This window comes from Glossina fuscipes, unplaced genomic scaffold (genome assembly GCF_014805625.2).
Source record: "Glossina fuscipes isolate IAEA_lab_2018 unplaced genomic scaffold, Yale_Gfus_2 107, whole genome shotgun sequence".
NCBI classification, from domain to species: Eukaryota; Metazoa; Arthropoda; class Insecta; order Diptera; family Glossinidae; genus Glossina; species Glossina fuscipes.
This window is the reverse complement of record NW_023998450.1, coordinates 93,355-110,551: the sequence shown is the minus strand read 5'-3', so window position 1 is coordinate 110,551 and position 17,197 is coordinate 93,355. Positions and strand designations below refer to the sequence as shown.

Below are 17,197 nucleotides of genomic sequence, written 5' to 3'. Positions count from 1 at the left end.
GTTTTGAACGTTTTTAACTATTGAAGCCGACTATTTAATTAAGCAGTTTTACAAGATTCAAACAAGTTTAAATGTCATTCATTTCTGTCATAAAAAGTCGCATATTTTTGTGCTAACTTTATGCTATTTGTGCTGACTTCACGAACGCAAAGACCAAGACTATATGGCAGAGAAGTTTAAAAAGCTATGTAGATTTTATGCACGCACGTATAGATTTAGAAATCACAAATCTCGGGAATTGGAATTTTATGCGGCAGTGGTATTGTCATAATTTTGCTATTGATCGAATGCTCTGCCATTGGCATATTTTTCATAAAAAGGGCTCCTAGTGAGTAACAGATATCCTCTTTAGTAGATTATATTAGCGATAATTATCTTGTGAAGTCACAACTACTAAACCAATGTAAAACATATTTAAATACGTAGGTGATATAAATCAATATAACAAGCACGAATGCTTGCAATTCTCAAAATCTCAAACATATTTCATAAATTACAAAATCAATAATTGAAGCTTAAACATGTTTGTCACACACTCTTCAAAAAGTTGCACATTTGAACACGGTATGCCTTGAGAGGGCTTCTGTGTTTCGCTAGGAAATATAAAGTTCTCTGCTTTTCTTCTCTTTTGTTACTTCTTTTGGAAAAACTTAAATTGAAAATCAGTTTCTAGAGAGTAAAAGCGTTTCTTTTTTCTTTTCGCAAAATAGTTTTAAAAAAATCTATTTAATTTTTTTTTTTTTTTTGATTAAATTTTCTATTTAAAAGTTATATAATGTTCATCACTCGGTAAGCAATAAAAGCAGCGACGGTTAAAACTTAAAAGAGTGGTAAAGTGATAGGGGGGGAAGAGATATTGGAAAATAGTAAAAAAAAGGGCTGGCAACGCACAGATATTCACCTCGGCCAGGTCAGGTAGCAAACATGCAATCTGCTGAACTACTTAACAAGTGAACCAGCAGCAACTACTACTGCAACGGCTATAGTTATAGCTACGGTTTCGTATTAAGTATTGTATTACGTTGATGGTGCACAGTTGTGTTGTTGGCGCGTTTTTTTTTCTGCCTGGAACGTAATTTCTGTGTGAAGGACTTTTTTCACTCTTTTCTAGTTTGGGTTGTGTTTTTGTTTAAAAAAATTTTTTTTATATTATCAAGAAATTGTTGTTCTTGCTAGGTGTGTGAGCATTGCTGCTGTTGAATTTTCGTAGTGGGTTTTCATTTTTGTTTTCTACGCAGTCAGCATAGCATATATTCAATACTTGCCCATTTATTATTTGGGTCAGTTAGGTAGTTGAATTATTTCATATTAAAAACTTTAAACTTTGCTATGGCTAAGCAGAGACTTTCTAAAAAGCAATCATCTAATCCTTTTGGACAGACATATAACGAAGAATAGCTTAATTTACGGTGCATACGAGAAATTAGTGGGAGGAAAAGAGTATAAGTGTAGCTCACTTGCAACCGAACTTCAGTTCATTTAGTTTCAATGAAAAATTACCATAAATTAGTTTAGTTTCGTTTTTCACCTTTGAAAAAAAAAAGAAAAGAGTTGAGCTTTGTTTTACGGTCGGTGAAGAAAATGACTATAATTTAAAAGCAATTTACTATGATTTCTTTCTTTCATTTTCGAAAGCAATTTTGGACTTCTGCCGTACTACGTGCATTTAAAGGATTTTTATATTCTTCAAGCTAAATATATTCGCAGCAAAAAGTTCACATTATTATGTTAAGATTAAATGTTTTTCATATGAATAGGATTTCACTCAAAAAATAACAAATTAATCTATTATTCCATACAAACAAGATGGGGGAAGTTCTTCTTTAAATTCAATCATCAAAAAAAAAAACTATATTAGCGTTAGTCAATTAGTCAATTTTGTGATATCTTAAACCTAAAAAACATAAATAAGTGATCATTTCTGAATAACCAATTCAATGTTTCTTTCCATATTCTAGCCGATTGTGAACCCAATTTTGTTAGCAAAAATCTGTTATGATACTAGCAGTTGAGAATACCAAGGTAGTATTTGCGTAAAATGAGTGCGACGATCAATGGAAAACCGTGGTTGATACTATGTACGGATAAGTTGTACACTATTTTCAGAAACTCGCGCCCATTTCTATAGAGTGTGGCCTGGAGGAGACAGGCTGTGTAGATCTTTACTCAAAGTGAAGCTTGCTTTTGATTCAATAACTTCATAAAAAGTCAAAGTTGATTAAGGCAGCAACCTAAACCTTCAAATGAAAAACTTTCCTTTTTGGTTGGTTATGTTAAGAATACATTCAATGCACGCATTCTACGATTTAACTCAGGGCGGAAATGTTTAGGGAACTTAGACGAACAAACATAATCTTAGTAATCATATAAACGATTCGTTTAATATTTAATTGTATTTCCTTATCGGCGGAGTTATTTTGAACTACATAACATATATAACTGAATATATATATTTTTTTTGAATGCATATATATATATATATATATATATATATATATATAAACAACATATTAAAACAACTTCCCCCTTTAGTTTGCATATTTATTGTTTTTCCTTTCATTTTTTCTTTTCTCTTAAACATAAATTAACGCACAATTTATAACTTTGTAGAATAGTCCATGCCGGCCGTCTTAAATAAAGCATTAAGTTTAGCTATTCAAACAGTTTGAAGCGTAAAATATTATGCTGATTGTCGAACGATAAAGCTGTACTCGTCTTAAGGCGAATTTTGAATGCACACTTTTCGAGAATATCAATAATATTTTCATTATTTTTAATACAGTCAGCAGGCCTAGAGGTCCCGCCATCTTTAAAGCCCGAAAATGAGATTTTCGATTTCTTTCAAAAACTTTCTAATGTTTGATCTTTGTGGGCACCGTTGTAAGAAAAAGTTATCGTAGTTAAGAAAATATGAATGAATCTCCAAATTTCTATGGAAAACCATGAAAACATCATCCACGAATATAGGAATAAAACAACTGATCAATTGAAGGAAAAAAGAAAAGAGTGAAAAGCGAAACAATAGGCGAGAAAAAACAGATGAACGGAAAAATGAAGAAATGGTTCGAAACGGAAGAAGCAAATACTTGCAAACAGAGACGAGTGGACCCCATGGATGGAACTGGAAAAACGGAACATGACATAAAAGCGAGTAATTCGCTGAGCAAGGAAATGATCAAACAGCCGTTGAATAAGAAAACTAGTTAGGATATTTTACATTTTACGTTTATCGCTAATATATATATCTTATGAAATTCCTAGTATGAATTTCTGCTTGTTACGCACGCAATGAGAAAATCATAACGAAATAAATTTATTCGTTTCTTGCAGCTCTTTTATAAAGCATCAGCTAACAAAAAAGTATTTAAATGCTTTATGCATAGGTTTATTGCTTAATGGCTTTTAATGTAGTTAAATAGAATCATTGATGAAGAATTATTTGAAATAAAAAGGGGACGTAGAATATTGAATAACAGCAAAACAGAAATTTATGAGAAAATTAATTTTGAATTCTTCAAAAATTAATTAAATCATTTATTTGATAGCCACTTATTTGCAAATAAGTAAACAACGTATAATCGAATAATGGGTTGGAGAGAATGTTCTGTCGCATTTTAAATAGGCAGGTAATTTTTCTTGTAAATAAAAAAAACATGTGGCTAGTGAGTCATTCGCATTTTTGTTTTTTTTTTTATCTGTTATATAATACAAAAGAAGTCTTTTTTACAGTTCATCATTTACTTGTGAAATTTAAAGTGAAAAACATGTCAGTAGATAAAGTGCATTTACGACACCGCATTTTATATGAATTCCACAAAGGAAGCAAGGCATCGGTTGCATGTAAAAATTTATGTGCGGTATTTCCGAGGGTATTGTAAATGTTCGTACTTTTCAAAGATGGTTTAGCGAATTTCGTTCCGGGGATCTGAGCCTCCAAGAAAGTAATCGATCTGGACGACCATCCGAGATCGACAATGATGTTTTGCGATCCCTGTTGGGAAATAATCCACGTTTAACAAATCGAGAAATTGCAGAAAAGTTAGGCATTCATCATACAACTTTTGGAGATCACATTAAATCTCTTGCGTCCATGGTAAAGTAAAGTGTTTGGAATTAACGGAAAAGAATTTTTCAGATCTTGTGTTCATCACATCTGATTAGACGCAATGTGGAGCCGTTTTTGGACAAGCTGGTTACTGTAGATGAAAAGTGGATTCTTTAAGAGAATATTAAAAGAAAAAATCTTACTGCAAACCAGAAACATCATCAGCAACAGTTCCAAAATCAAGGATCCATCAACGAAAAGTACTGATTTGTTTGTGGTGAGACAGGAAAGGCCCAGTATATTACGAACTGCTGAAACAGGGAAAAACCATTAACGCGGACCTGTACTGCAATCAGCTGAATAAATTTAATGCAGCCATCAAAGAGAAGAGATCGGCATTAGCTTGTCGAAAAGGAATAGTGTTCGAGCGCATACTGCAATCGCGACACAACAAAAACTGAATGCGCTACGATGGGAAGTCTATAGTCACCCACCGTATTCAACTGACATTGCTCCAGCTTATTATCACATGTTCAGATCTCTGCGAAATTATCTAACGGAAAAAAAATTCAAGTCTTTTGAATGTGTTTCTAAGGCAGTTGCTGACTATTTTAACTCCAAGGACGAGAACTTCTACAAAACAGGAACTCACAGGTTACCTGAAAGATTGCAACAGGTTGTAACAAATAACGGAGAATTTATAATTGATTAATATTAGACACGCATTTTTATAAGTGAATTCAAATATTTTCTTTAAAATACGACCGAACTTTCCCTCCAACCTAACATTCTCTGTAATATATCTTTTATTTTGTTAATCGGCAGTAATTTTTTGCACTGAGCATTCATGTCGCCACAGGAATGATTTATGCAAAGTGTCCATTCCATGGTCTTCGCTTTAGTACATTTGCAAAAATTGAAAAACATCCCTCTCGTAACCAATATTATAGCGTTTCCAGCTATCATTTTTTGTCAAAACAGTTATAGCGACCAGAAGCAAGTCTCAAAAATGCCATCAATTTTTGACCAGAGTGGAGCCTGAAATGTACCTGAACACATCCTTCTGTTCCTTTGCCCATCTATCCGTCTGTATACTGTGTACTATCTGCGGTAAATATTCTCCTATAAACGAAAATAAAGACATCGTCTTTGAATTTGAAAGAGTTTAAAAACGGACCAAAGCGAAAACAAGCGTCTACAATCGAGCAAAACCTGAGAAAACCTTTGCTTTCCATGGTTTTTGCACGTTCTCGTAAACTACAACAGATACACGATATAAATTTTCACTTTCAGTCTATAAAAATGGAAAAAATTACAAACGCCCACCTAATAACATAGAGTACGGAAATTTAGCTTTTTTGCTTTTTTTTAGTCGTTTCGACGATGGGCATAAAAGATTCGGTCATAGACGAATATAATTTTTCTCCTTTTTTTATTGCGGCCATGGATCATCATATAAACCATAATTTTTGGCATATTCAATACGATTTTTTTGATAGCGGAGCTTACTTCAAAAGAACTGACAAAAAGAAGGCACGCTCATGGGACATATTTATATACAATAGAAACCACACCAACGTGTGCAAATTAAAAATTACGTATATATATTGAAAAAAGTTTTTGAATAATATATTACATGTTTTCTCGATAATTATGCCTGTTCGTTTAGTTTTTGCGCTTTTCTGAGGAACACGTCGAAAACGAAATCTACATTCACTGGTACACATTACACAGAAAAGGAATTGCATTTCAGTTATTTGATTGTAAACCCTAGGATCTGTAAAGATATTAAATTCTAGCGTTGATCGTGCATCCTTTGTGACAAAACAAATAAAAATGTTGCTACCGATGCTCAGTATTTCTAAATGTTGACTTATAAGCATGCGTACGCTAGGGAAAGTAGAAACATTAATAATATTGTTGCGAAAATCCCAAATCCAGTTAATGTCAGCTAAGCAATTTTCCCCAATAATAAATTCCCTAAAGAAGGAAAAACCAAATGAGCATTTGCAGGCGTCTTATGCAGCTGCAGGCCGATGAAAACGATTAGCGGAAAAGCAGATAGGTAAAATCGAAGTGCACATTCGCAGGCGCGTCATGCAGGTGCAGGTCGATGAAAACGATTAGGGGAAAGGCAGGCTGGGATTAGAAACAAAACAATAAATTTAGGTATAGTAACATGCTTGTAAAAAGGTACATAAATAGAATATTTGTGGAAGGGAGAATTAGTCGGGCAAGAACATTTGAGTTGGGAGTACGGCCAAATTAAATTGTGAATAATTCTACTGTTAAGAAATATAATTGTAAATAAATACTCCTCCTGTTGTGAAAGACAAAGTAGTAAAATAAAAGAACTTTGAAGTGTATTTCTCCTGATCAAAATATTCACGATCCAGTGATACGCACTCTATCTTAGTAAAAGCGAATTTCATAACAATATATTAACAAGTCGGCTCAGAAAATTACAAATCTGAATTTCAACTTTATTTACGTGATCAATTGTTGCTTTTAAATTTTTGCCTTTGCTAGACGCTTAAAGTCGTTTTTAAAATATTTTTATAGAAAATACACTTGATAGGCAGCGAATAAGAATGCGAAGTTTTTTGAAATAAGTTAAGCCGTTTTTCTCCGGGTTAGAAGGATAACGGCGATGTAACGAACTGACATAATAGCTTTGCTAGATATGTAGGTACAAAATGCGAACGTAAACAACCAACGAAATAGGCACTGTACAAATTTGATATAAATTACATTTTCTGGTGCTTTCAAGAAGTGACAAACGGCTGCAGATGATACATGGAAGAAGTGTTTGCACAAAAACTGTTTTATTGCCTGTGCCATTTGCGCCAAATTAAGAACATCGCCGGCATCATTTGTTATCATATTACCTTTTTTTTGTTTTGGTCAAACGCCGCAAAAGTAAATGTTTCTTCATCGGAGATTATAAATGGGTTTATTTTAAGAGCCACAAAAGCAGCGCTTTTGTTCGTACGAAGATATTAACAGTGACGGTTCGTTACAGAGGGAAAAGCTTTCTCCAGGTACCGGAAAGTTGGCAATGTCTAGCAATGGCGCATAGTTACTTAATTTTTATCGTACTCCAGAAAAAAAAAAACATAAACAACACCCGACGTATGTTTGATTTTCTGGTCGGAATTGCATTCAAAACATTACAGGGACTAAAAGAAATTTTAATACTTACGCAAGCGACAAAGTTAGTTAGAACTAATTCCTCAGTTATTGGTGTATACAAATAAGAATTCAATAATTGTAATTATTTGCAGAATTTTGCCTTATTAGCGATTAATTCTTTTCGACTTTCGTTCGAACTTTTATCAATATGCGCCAAAAAGAAACATGAAAATGTTAAACTTATCGTAAAGCTGATTTGCAAAACTCTAAAAAACTGTGCGTCTACACTAAAAAAATTTGAATTTTTTCAATATGTAAGAATTTATATCGCTTGATATGCGTTAAAACTAGAATCAAAACGAAGGCAACGGCGGCAAACAAGAAAAAATGCTTATTTTATTTCTATTCCGCGATATCTGCAATGTACAATTGGTTTAACGGCTTTGAACATTTTACGGATATGGTAGAATTGTATTTAAGGTTGTTCTTCGCCAGGATTTGCTCTTCGTATACCGCAAGTTCTCCCGTATACATAAAATATCTCTGGTCCTGCTCTACAGTTATGTTTATATTTTGCCAACATTCATCACTATTATTTTAGATAGTTTTAAGGAAATTTGCGCTACTTAAAAGAGAACTACCGATTAAGTGACGTGACTTACTTGCACAGGGTGTTAAATTCGAGGAAAATAGTGTAAAAATAATTGTCAGCAATTATAAACTTATAAGCTTTGTTAAAGTGTTGTTACTTGTGTCAAGCAAACAATATAAAACGTGGTATGTGTGTGCAGGTACAACTTAAATATAGACATTTTAGCCAACCACCTTTAATACAAATTGCAAGAATCGAAAGCCGACGAAAACAAGGGGTCGATCAGACTGTGCAAGGTATCTTATATTTTGTGAAAAGAACCCGTTGGTAGGAGCAAACGTTTTTAGGCAACACTTTTAATGAAAATCCTGTTGTAAAGTTTACTCATCCAAGCAGCCAAAAACAAAAGTATATTTTACACGTTTGACTTAAGGCGTACGTAAGTCAAAAATATTTTTAAATGGCCTAAAATTTACTTAACAAAGAAGGAAAAAAGCGCTGCTTCCTCGCATCCACTCTCTCTATAAATCACTTTTACCTTATCCTTAAGGCGGCGATAAAACAACAGTCGATAGAGACTCTAGTACGGAAATAATGTATGTAATGTAAAAACGAGCAAAGAAAACAAATATTAAGTTGTGCAATAAGCGACTGCAAGATTTTGAAGCTTGACAAAAAAATTTGCAATAGACGTATGCGCATTTGGGTGTATGCGACTCTATATATATTTATACACTGAAAGCCTTTTAAATCTAATGCACATATACAAAAAGCAAAAAACCTTGACAGTAAGTCTGACAGAAATGAGTAACAAAAACCAACGTAGAAAATACGTTTTTCCTTTTTTCATTTCTTTTTGAAATAAACTAGACACATAGCAGTAAATTGGTGCAAAGGAAGCGTACAATTTTTTAAGGAAATGCATTTTTCTATAAGTTGAAGTTTTACTAAATTGTATAATTTAAAGAATTTTACTTTAAGCCATTTCATAACGACTACATAGCAAACTGAGATTATCAAAAATTTTTAATTTTTATTGACACAGCTCTCCTGCGCTCAACTGCTGGCACGCGTCTTTCCCATAAACTTGAAATAGTTTTCCGTTTATTTACTTATTCTATTCTCATCCTTTCACCCTACCTCGTTCTCTCAGGCTAGATTAATACATTAGTAATTAGTAAACGTAATATCATGCAAAAATATCCCTACGTACATTCATGAATATTTCGCGTCACTACTACTATTTAAGAACACTATTGTAGTATATTTCATGTTATAGTCATAAAACTATTCCATTGCTCTGAAAATATGCTCGAATCTAATTTGCTCGCCGTAGGAAAGAAGTGCGAGATAAATTGGTTGTTCGTTGAACGATAGCAAATGAAGGGCAACGACTTTTAGCTCGGCACTTCCAATATCTAATAACTGCCATATTAATGGTGTGAAACTGGGATCGGGTTGGTATTCTTGGGATATGGGGATTATCCTTGACACTAAATTCAATCTTCATGTAAGGCTAAGGAGTTTATCGATGGTTACTTCACAGAAAGCTTATACGTGTCTCTAGTTAGGATTATCGTTTAGTTTTTTGGTGTCCGAGCTACCGCTGTTATGTGCGATTGGTGGAAACAATTTCCCTTCGTAATCTAGGATGGGATGCACACAGAACACTCCCCATGTCTGAGAATAGACTTCTTGTATCTCTTAAGAGATAATATGAGTGTTTAGTCACGTAGTTTTAGTGCTGCTTCTATTCTTTCTCTTCTGTTTTTATACCACTGTAGGTCCAGCATCTAGCATTTTAATCTTGTATGATATCACGTAGTTATGTAGCTATTGTTGTGCATATACTATATATGTAGTATATATAAGACATATAATACATTATACACACACATACACACGTACACATATACACATACATTATTATATATTTTGGCTATGTAGCTGCTAGTAGCTAAACAAATAAATAAATAAAATAAAAATTAACAATCACGTGATAGATAGTTTATGTTTGCGAAGCACACTGCTTACAGTACTATGATTTACGGGCCTGTTCATAAGAAAAGCCTATTCTGTATTCTGTTACAATGTTTTGAAACATATAAGAAATCTTTCTTACATTTACAATGGAATTCTGGGATCCACAGCTTACATGTAAGCATTTATGCAAGTCCGTAAGACGCAATGTCGGGTTTATCTATAGACCCTTGCTTATTTCTCAGATAAAGATAATTTCAGCAACATAAGATCGACGGATTGACGATAGCACCGGCATAGCTATGCCGGGAAGCGAACCTGATGCCCATCCAAAGTATATACATGGAACTTCTGAACATTTGATAAGACAAGAGGAAATGAGCTTATATACAGCCTCAGTGATAATAAAGAAAACAATTCGTTTCAACATAACTTGTCGTATCTCGCCTGCTTGATAGCTACCTAAGTACATTTCCGGCTGGCATTCTGTCGTCGAGGCATGTTCTTTTTGGTTTAGAACGAATCTTGAATGGCTAAATTATTCTTTTTCTTCAATTTTACAGAACATTAGCTTTCCTCAAAAAATATGACTGCACGGACAAATAAGGCCACATTAAACCACCGTTGTTGCCATTTTTAATACTTAATAAATATTACAGTGATGTTATTAAATTTATTGCTTTTATATTTCCTATTATATTATCATAGGTTTTTATAACATATGAGAAATCTTGAGGGTTCGGCTAAGTCAACACAGTTTCAGGAGTCATAACAAGCTTAATTGCCTGCAATATCTCTAAGAAAATATGATACAAACGGATGAATTTTTGTTAACTTAGCTGGAGGTTATTGGTGGCACACGAATGTTTCAAAAATTCCCGAAAAATTTAAAGTCAGCTTTTTATTGATTAGTGACCGTTTTACAACTTCTAACCTTAACGAACATACTGTAACCTCTGTTGCTAATACTACTAACCAAAACTAATTAGGTAATAACAACGTGCAAAGTAGTAGAGTAAAGATAACAAGAGATTTTTTAGCTTGTTACTATCTGCAGGTATTGGTCAAATTTTCTTTGGCATCTTACTATGTATAGGTATAAATTAAGTTTCCTTATACTTCCTTGGAAGAAACAATCAGTTTGGAGTCAATTTTTAAAGAAAATAAACATGTTCGAGGAATCGGTTAGCTTCAAATATACTTGTAATTATTAAACGGCCAATCACTTGAATATAAGAAAATTCAAATTTATCGCGTATTGCTCCCTTTGTATAGCAAAATCGGGTTACGTTGTGCATTTGTTTAGTAGGCAGGTTGGAAAAAGTGTTTTTCGCAGATGGAAAACAAAACATTTAATAAGCATTCACGATAAAAAATTTCTCATCCTTGAAGTACCTTTCTACTCATCATTAAAGGATGGACATAAAGAAGGTCATTACATACGCTTGCAATTCTCAAAAAGAGCCAGTACAAATCTCATGAATAGAAGCTAATTTTGATTAGAACGAAAAAACTAAATCAATTTTGTCATGCCCGATTGCGCCTTTTTACTCTGTCCATCGCTGCGCCATTTATTCGCACTTAATCGCTCGCGGTAGCAAAAATTAAAATACACCATTGAAATATGTTACATATATTTTCATTGACGATCAGATAACAGATTTGGAGAAAAAACAAAGGAATCGCAACCATGCCCATTATACTTCTATATAAAGGAATTATAGAGTAACCGCACAAACTTACATACTGCGCAAATTATTTGAATCGTTGGATACTAATCAACGCACTTCTGCAAAAAATCGCTAATATCGCATCCCAGCAAGGTTTCTTGAGCCGACTTCAAGATTTCAAAGCGTCCTCTATAGTTAAATGAACAGATCTCGTATACAAAAATTCACTTGATTGTATAAATACCTCAGCAGTCGCTCATAATTTATGTTGTTAAATTTTGACTATTTGTGGAAAATTCGGGCCTCATCTAGTGCTTTTCAGAGGAGCCCTTCTTTTTTTTTTTGTAAACGATACTTCTGTGTGCATTTATCATTTCTGTAAACTAAACTTTCCAGCTCTTGTGACATATTTCACTTGTCTAATCTTGTTAATTTGTGTACGGACTATTCGCTGTGCAGGTCATTTTATTAATAATTTTATTCTGGAAAAATTTGCTAAGATTAAATAATTTAATTGTTGTATTACAGAAAACTCAAGGATGGCATTTATATTGAAGCTTACGTGAACATAGCTTCTCCGGTTTTTGAAAATATGGTCTGGTGAAGTTAACCATCTTCATATATGTGTATATATTTTTTCTTAGATCAACCTTAGAATACTCGACTCGTATCTAGCTCCAAATGAACATACTTCGTCTTTACCAAATCAAAATGAAATTTATTTCTTTGTCTACTCTTAAAGTAAGCTTTGTTAGTGGTGTGAACGTACGTGTAACGTCCTTTAATAGAGATAGTTAAAGGTAATAAAGCATATAAATTTTAATACTCCTAACAGATTTTGTACCTTATTAACATAGTACCTATGATCGTTATTATTTACTCCACTTTTCTATTTCGTCTATATCTGTATTTATATAATTAATGGAATCATATTATAAGAGCAAGTTGCTAAACTTTTGTTGAACCTGTTACGTGAACTTCTTACCTGAGGCAAAAACTGCATGTTGTTAATTTATTACCTGCATTACAACTAAATGAAGCCATCGCTTAAAACATTTTAACAAATTGAATATAAAGGTTCGAGAAGAATGATATAACTTCTCTTTAAGATTAAGCATCTGGCATAAGAAATGTTCTGTGATATACCACTGGAGCAGTTACCCTATAAAATGCCATTTCTGCTCTTGTCTGACTTCCATCTTTTCTCAGATCTTAGAATAACACATGACAAGAACTATTCGTTAGAAGGAAGCACAGGTCGCTTAATTTAATGGGAAGCTTTCACAACTTCTCGGAAGTAAAATAAATGAATTGAAGTGAGCCGAAAAAATGCGTTGAGTTTGTTGGATTATACCGTCGGGATTTTAATGCGTTCCTAATCATTTATTTGTTATACATTTATCCTTTCTCCAAGTTTCAATTACAATGTGCACTCATGTAAAGTATGTATTCAAAAATTAATTATTTGTTGCAAAGATTAGCCTTTTTGCGATTCGTTCCCATTTTTCACTGGAGAAAACAAACTTGTAATGGTTCTTTTTTAGAGCGGAAATGAGTGGATGCTTTCCTCGACGGGATATAAAACTCTATTCCTCTAAAGGTGTCTTGAAGGCTTGTTCATTCGGATCACTGCCAGCTGTAACCACCAGTTTGCTCCCAAATATAAAATACACAAAGAATTTCGAACTTAACTCACGGAGTACAATGAAATCCTTCATAGATTTAATAAATTTTCGATGGTAAAATATTAAAGTCTTTAGATGAACATTTTCTTATAAATTTTCATATCAATTGCAGTTCTTATCCTAACTGCCGCACTGTTCCTTAATAATATTAACGCGCAAAATGATGCAAAATAAAACTGTGTTACTACTGTTGCCACTATTTTTTAAGTGGAAACAGTCATATGTTACATGTTTATGCATGTGGTTCTATGCTGTCGTAAAATATTATATATACACATGGAAGCATAATGGCCTTGAAGTAAGAAAAGCAAGACACATTAGCATTGCATTAGAAAAAAACCGAAAGAATCTAGGTTATAACTACTTACATATATATATTGGGCTGATGTGTATATACGTATATATATAGAAATATAGAAATAATAGAAATGTACGAGTATTTAGAAATACTTTGAACGAATTTTCGGTACCCTCACCTGTACATAATGCATTAATTATACATGTAAGCAAGCTTTCAGCAGTGGAAGGACGAACGGACGTATTGGTAAGCTGGTTTAGACGTGGAAAAAATCATCAATTATAGCCAAAAATATTAAAGATAGGATTTATTTAGGGTTGGGTAACATTAATTTTCAATATTGATATGAATGAATATTAACCAGCCTAAGAATTCCAACCGCAGGTGGAGAAAAGAATGCCTCTCTTACTGTTCAACTATTTGCGCATACTTGAAGGATTCTTCGATGCTTTATAAGGATCATAACAAAAGCAATAACGAAACTAATATAATCGCATCTTTGAATATTTGGTATTTAAAAAAAAAGAAAAAAAAAAAAACAATAAACGTAATACTTAAAATACTCTTTCAGTTTATATTGCTTTGTTTTTCTTTCTTGTTTTTTTTTTTTTTTTCTTGTGCAATTTTTTACATTTTGGCGATTTACTCACCTTTGAAAGGGCTTTATAGGCGGCTGGGTTTCTGCTTCATATCCAACAATTATTCATTTTTTTTATGAAATAAAATTTTAGTTTTCTACACTACAAAAAGCACAACAGGCACGCACATAAGCACGTATTTGTTAACGTACATACACAACTACATATATATTTGTAAATTTTTTTAAGCCTTGGCACACAAGAGCCTTTGTAAGGGCTTGTTGCAGTGTTTACTTAACAATGGGACTTTTAAGCATCTTTTATTATACGTGTATTGGCTATTGTAGTGCAGTCGTTCTTCTTGTTTTTCGTGTTGTTAAGGGTGATCATTGTTATATGTAAGGCATACGTTCATGATCTCCTTGCACAAAAACGTAAAAAAACATTTTAAAACAATACTACTGGTAATCCTTAACAGCTTTGACTAAAGCTAGATATTTCTTAAAACAAGTTGTTTTTCTCTTTAATAGTATTATAATAATATTAAATGGTAATTAATACAACAATGAAAACTCCTTCGCTTGCTAGGTATCAGATAATTGTATAGTTTTCATAATTTTACAGGTTATTAGTTAAAAGCTGCCTTCTCTAGTAATTTTTCTATTTGTAATAACTGTTGTTATTGTAGTTTTCGACATTTTCCTTTTTTTATATATAATTCATTATTATGTTTTCCCTTAGTTTGTTACGAAAAAAAAAAACAAAAACGTAAATGCTTAATTTTGCGTAAAACTGCTTTGTATTCAATGGCGCACAACGATCCATAATCATAAACGTTAACCCCTTCAGAATTCACCAGCGTTTGTGTACATTTTAATGCTCTAGAGTAAGTACGTAAGGCGTGTAAAATTTCTCCTTTGCATTTTTCATATTTATTTTTATTTTTCGTTTGCTGCTTTCTTTATATTCGCTTAATTGAGAATTAGGTTAAATCACACACCACCAACCTTTACTAAATATGCGTACATATATATATATGTATGTGTATATATTGATATATGTATATAGGCATGTATATATATAAATATATATAAATAACATATATATATAAATATGTACATATACAGCTTTATTTATATATTTATGTGCATATATATTTAAATTTTTTCTTTTCTTAGCAAATTTTGTGCAAATTTTGCTTATTTGACTATTTGGCATAAATTTTTCAATAAGTGAATTTTTCTTATTTTTTTTTTAAATTTTTTACTCTAATATTTTAGTTGCTACGTTTACTAACCGTCGTTTGATATTTATCGTGAAGCATTATGCCAACAACGTTAATGCTCTCGAACTTAACAAAACCACGACCTTTTCAATACTAAAAGAGTTTTCATTCATTTCGCCATCGGTTTCTGCACGAAGTTGGCAGTAAAGCTATCCCTTTTAAATTTGCTCAGACACATACACTTGCACTCTGATAATCACGCATTCATTTTCTGTTGTGCATGCTCATGCATGCACATATTTCGTCATGTTTTTTTGAAACAATATTTCGCATTTCTTTTCATGTTTTTACCATTATTTCCTTAAAAGAGAAAAGCCAAACTTAACGAAATATTCAATTGTAAAGAGATAAGCAAAAAATATTTAAGCAAAGAAAATAGTGCAAAGAATGAAAACATGCCAAATAAAGAGTAAACATTTTACTGAGTCAACACACTGATGGTGGGTGGTTTCTCCATATGAAATAAATTGTAAGAGAAATCCTATTCTTGAAAAGAAAAAGAGCTGAATATAACAAAAGAGATGCATCGAGCAATGACATTTAGAACAACCTAAGTGAATAAATGGAGTCAGAGTTAATTTTGACGTGCTAAAGCTCTAATGATTTAAATGTTTGAGTGACTTTTCTCAGTAAGACTCATGGTATTTTGAAAGTCAACCGAATATGTTTGATTATAATAATCGGTACGTATCCGATTTTATTTCGTTTCATCTTTTTTAACTTCGATTTAAAGTATTTCTAATTTGCTGAATAAACGCACGTAGAGAATAGTCTTTTATCCGCTCCGCTATTAATCATCTAAAAGTCAAAGAAGTTGTTAATCTAAAACCTAACCCAAGGTTTCCCTGTTAACAATTACGAAGCGTATTTTCCTTATATCAAATAATTTGTTGCATTACGTTGAAAATAAAAAATAAAAATAAATGAAAGAAATAAAATATAATTTAAATGTTGGGCAATTGATGTCTTTTTTGAAATTGTTTACAAACCAATGGGAGGTATAGCGAATTCGATTGAAAAACAGATGAAATTGTTTACAAATCAATGGGAGATATAGCGAATTCGAATTTGGTGCTATATGAGAGTAATTAAGTGAACAACTGCGAATTTGAAAGCATATATAGATGTTGTGCACATAAAGGGGCCAAGTCAGTATACAAACTTCATGCGCGATCGCGGCCTTGGGATTATTTTGCCTTTTTCTCTTGCCTTTTACAATTGTAAGGCTTTCATGAGAGATAACAATATTAAGTCAATATCAAGTTAGGCTCGACCAACTTTCTTTTTACTATAAGTAATCTCCTTTCGCACATTCTTCGCTGAACTGTTTGAGAGTTTGTATTGTACTTTCTTTATTTATTTCCGAAGGAGTGGGATATACTCATAACATTTCAACATCCAAAGAAAAGATTCAAAGAGAGCCGATAGCCTGTGTTGCTAGTGCTCAATGTCTCTTTTTTTAGTCTAAGAATTCAATTCATTAGTCTAAAATTAAAATAATAATAATAATAACAATAAGATTCAGAGACGCTATACAGTATGTGTAATGTAGATCAATGTCATGTTGTGAATCGATCTGGCCATGTTTGTCGATCTGTCCGAATCTGTTTTCTACACTCTCCCGATCGCAAACATTGAGATATCGTTTTTAAGTTGGCAGGGTCAGTGGGAGTTTTTACGCTCAGTTCACTATTAAAAGTGGGCTGCATCCGTTTAAGAACATGTCCTTAATTGGAGGCATCCTTGTTTCCCTAGGAAAATACATGTGAGTATTTAGTCATCACTCATATATTATGCAAGATAGCAGGCTGAAATTTTTTAAAATGGAAAAAATCGACTTCGAATTTTATATGCTGGACGACGTTAATTTTTTCTATTAGTGGGGGATCATGATTTTCACGAAGGAAATCTTGAGTATTCGGTTATTAAAAT

The 17,197-nt window shown here is 32.7% G+C and overlaps 1 protein-coding gene across 2 annotated transcripts in view; it reads right to left on the bottom strand.

Moving 5' to 3' along the window:
• LOC119638681 (irregular chiasm C-roughest protein) overlaps positions 1-15,349 on the bottom strand; it is a 292,205-nt gene extending 276,856 nt beyond the window's left edge. Inside the window, exons 1-2 of one of the 2 annotated variants that reach the window (XM_038035622.1) lie at positions 15,278-15,349; positions 14,053-14,992 (exon numbers count right to left, since the gene is read on the bottom strand). The gene's annotated coding sequence lies outside the window, so the exon portion shown is untranslated. The remainder of the gene's footprint in view (positions 1-14,052; positions 14,993-15,277) is intronic. The other variant, XM_038035623.1, reaches the window with a different exon arrangement.
• Positions 15,350-17,197: the final 1,848 nt, after the last annotated feature.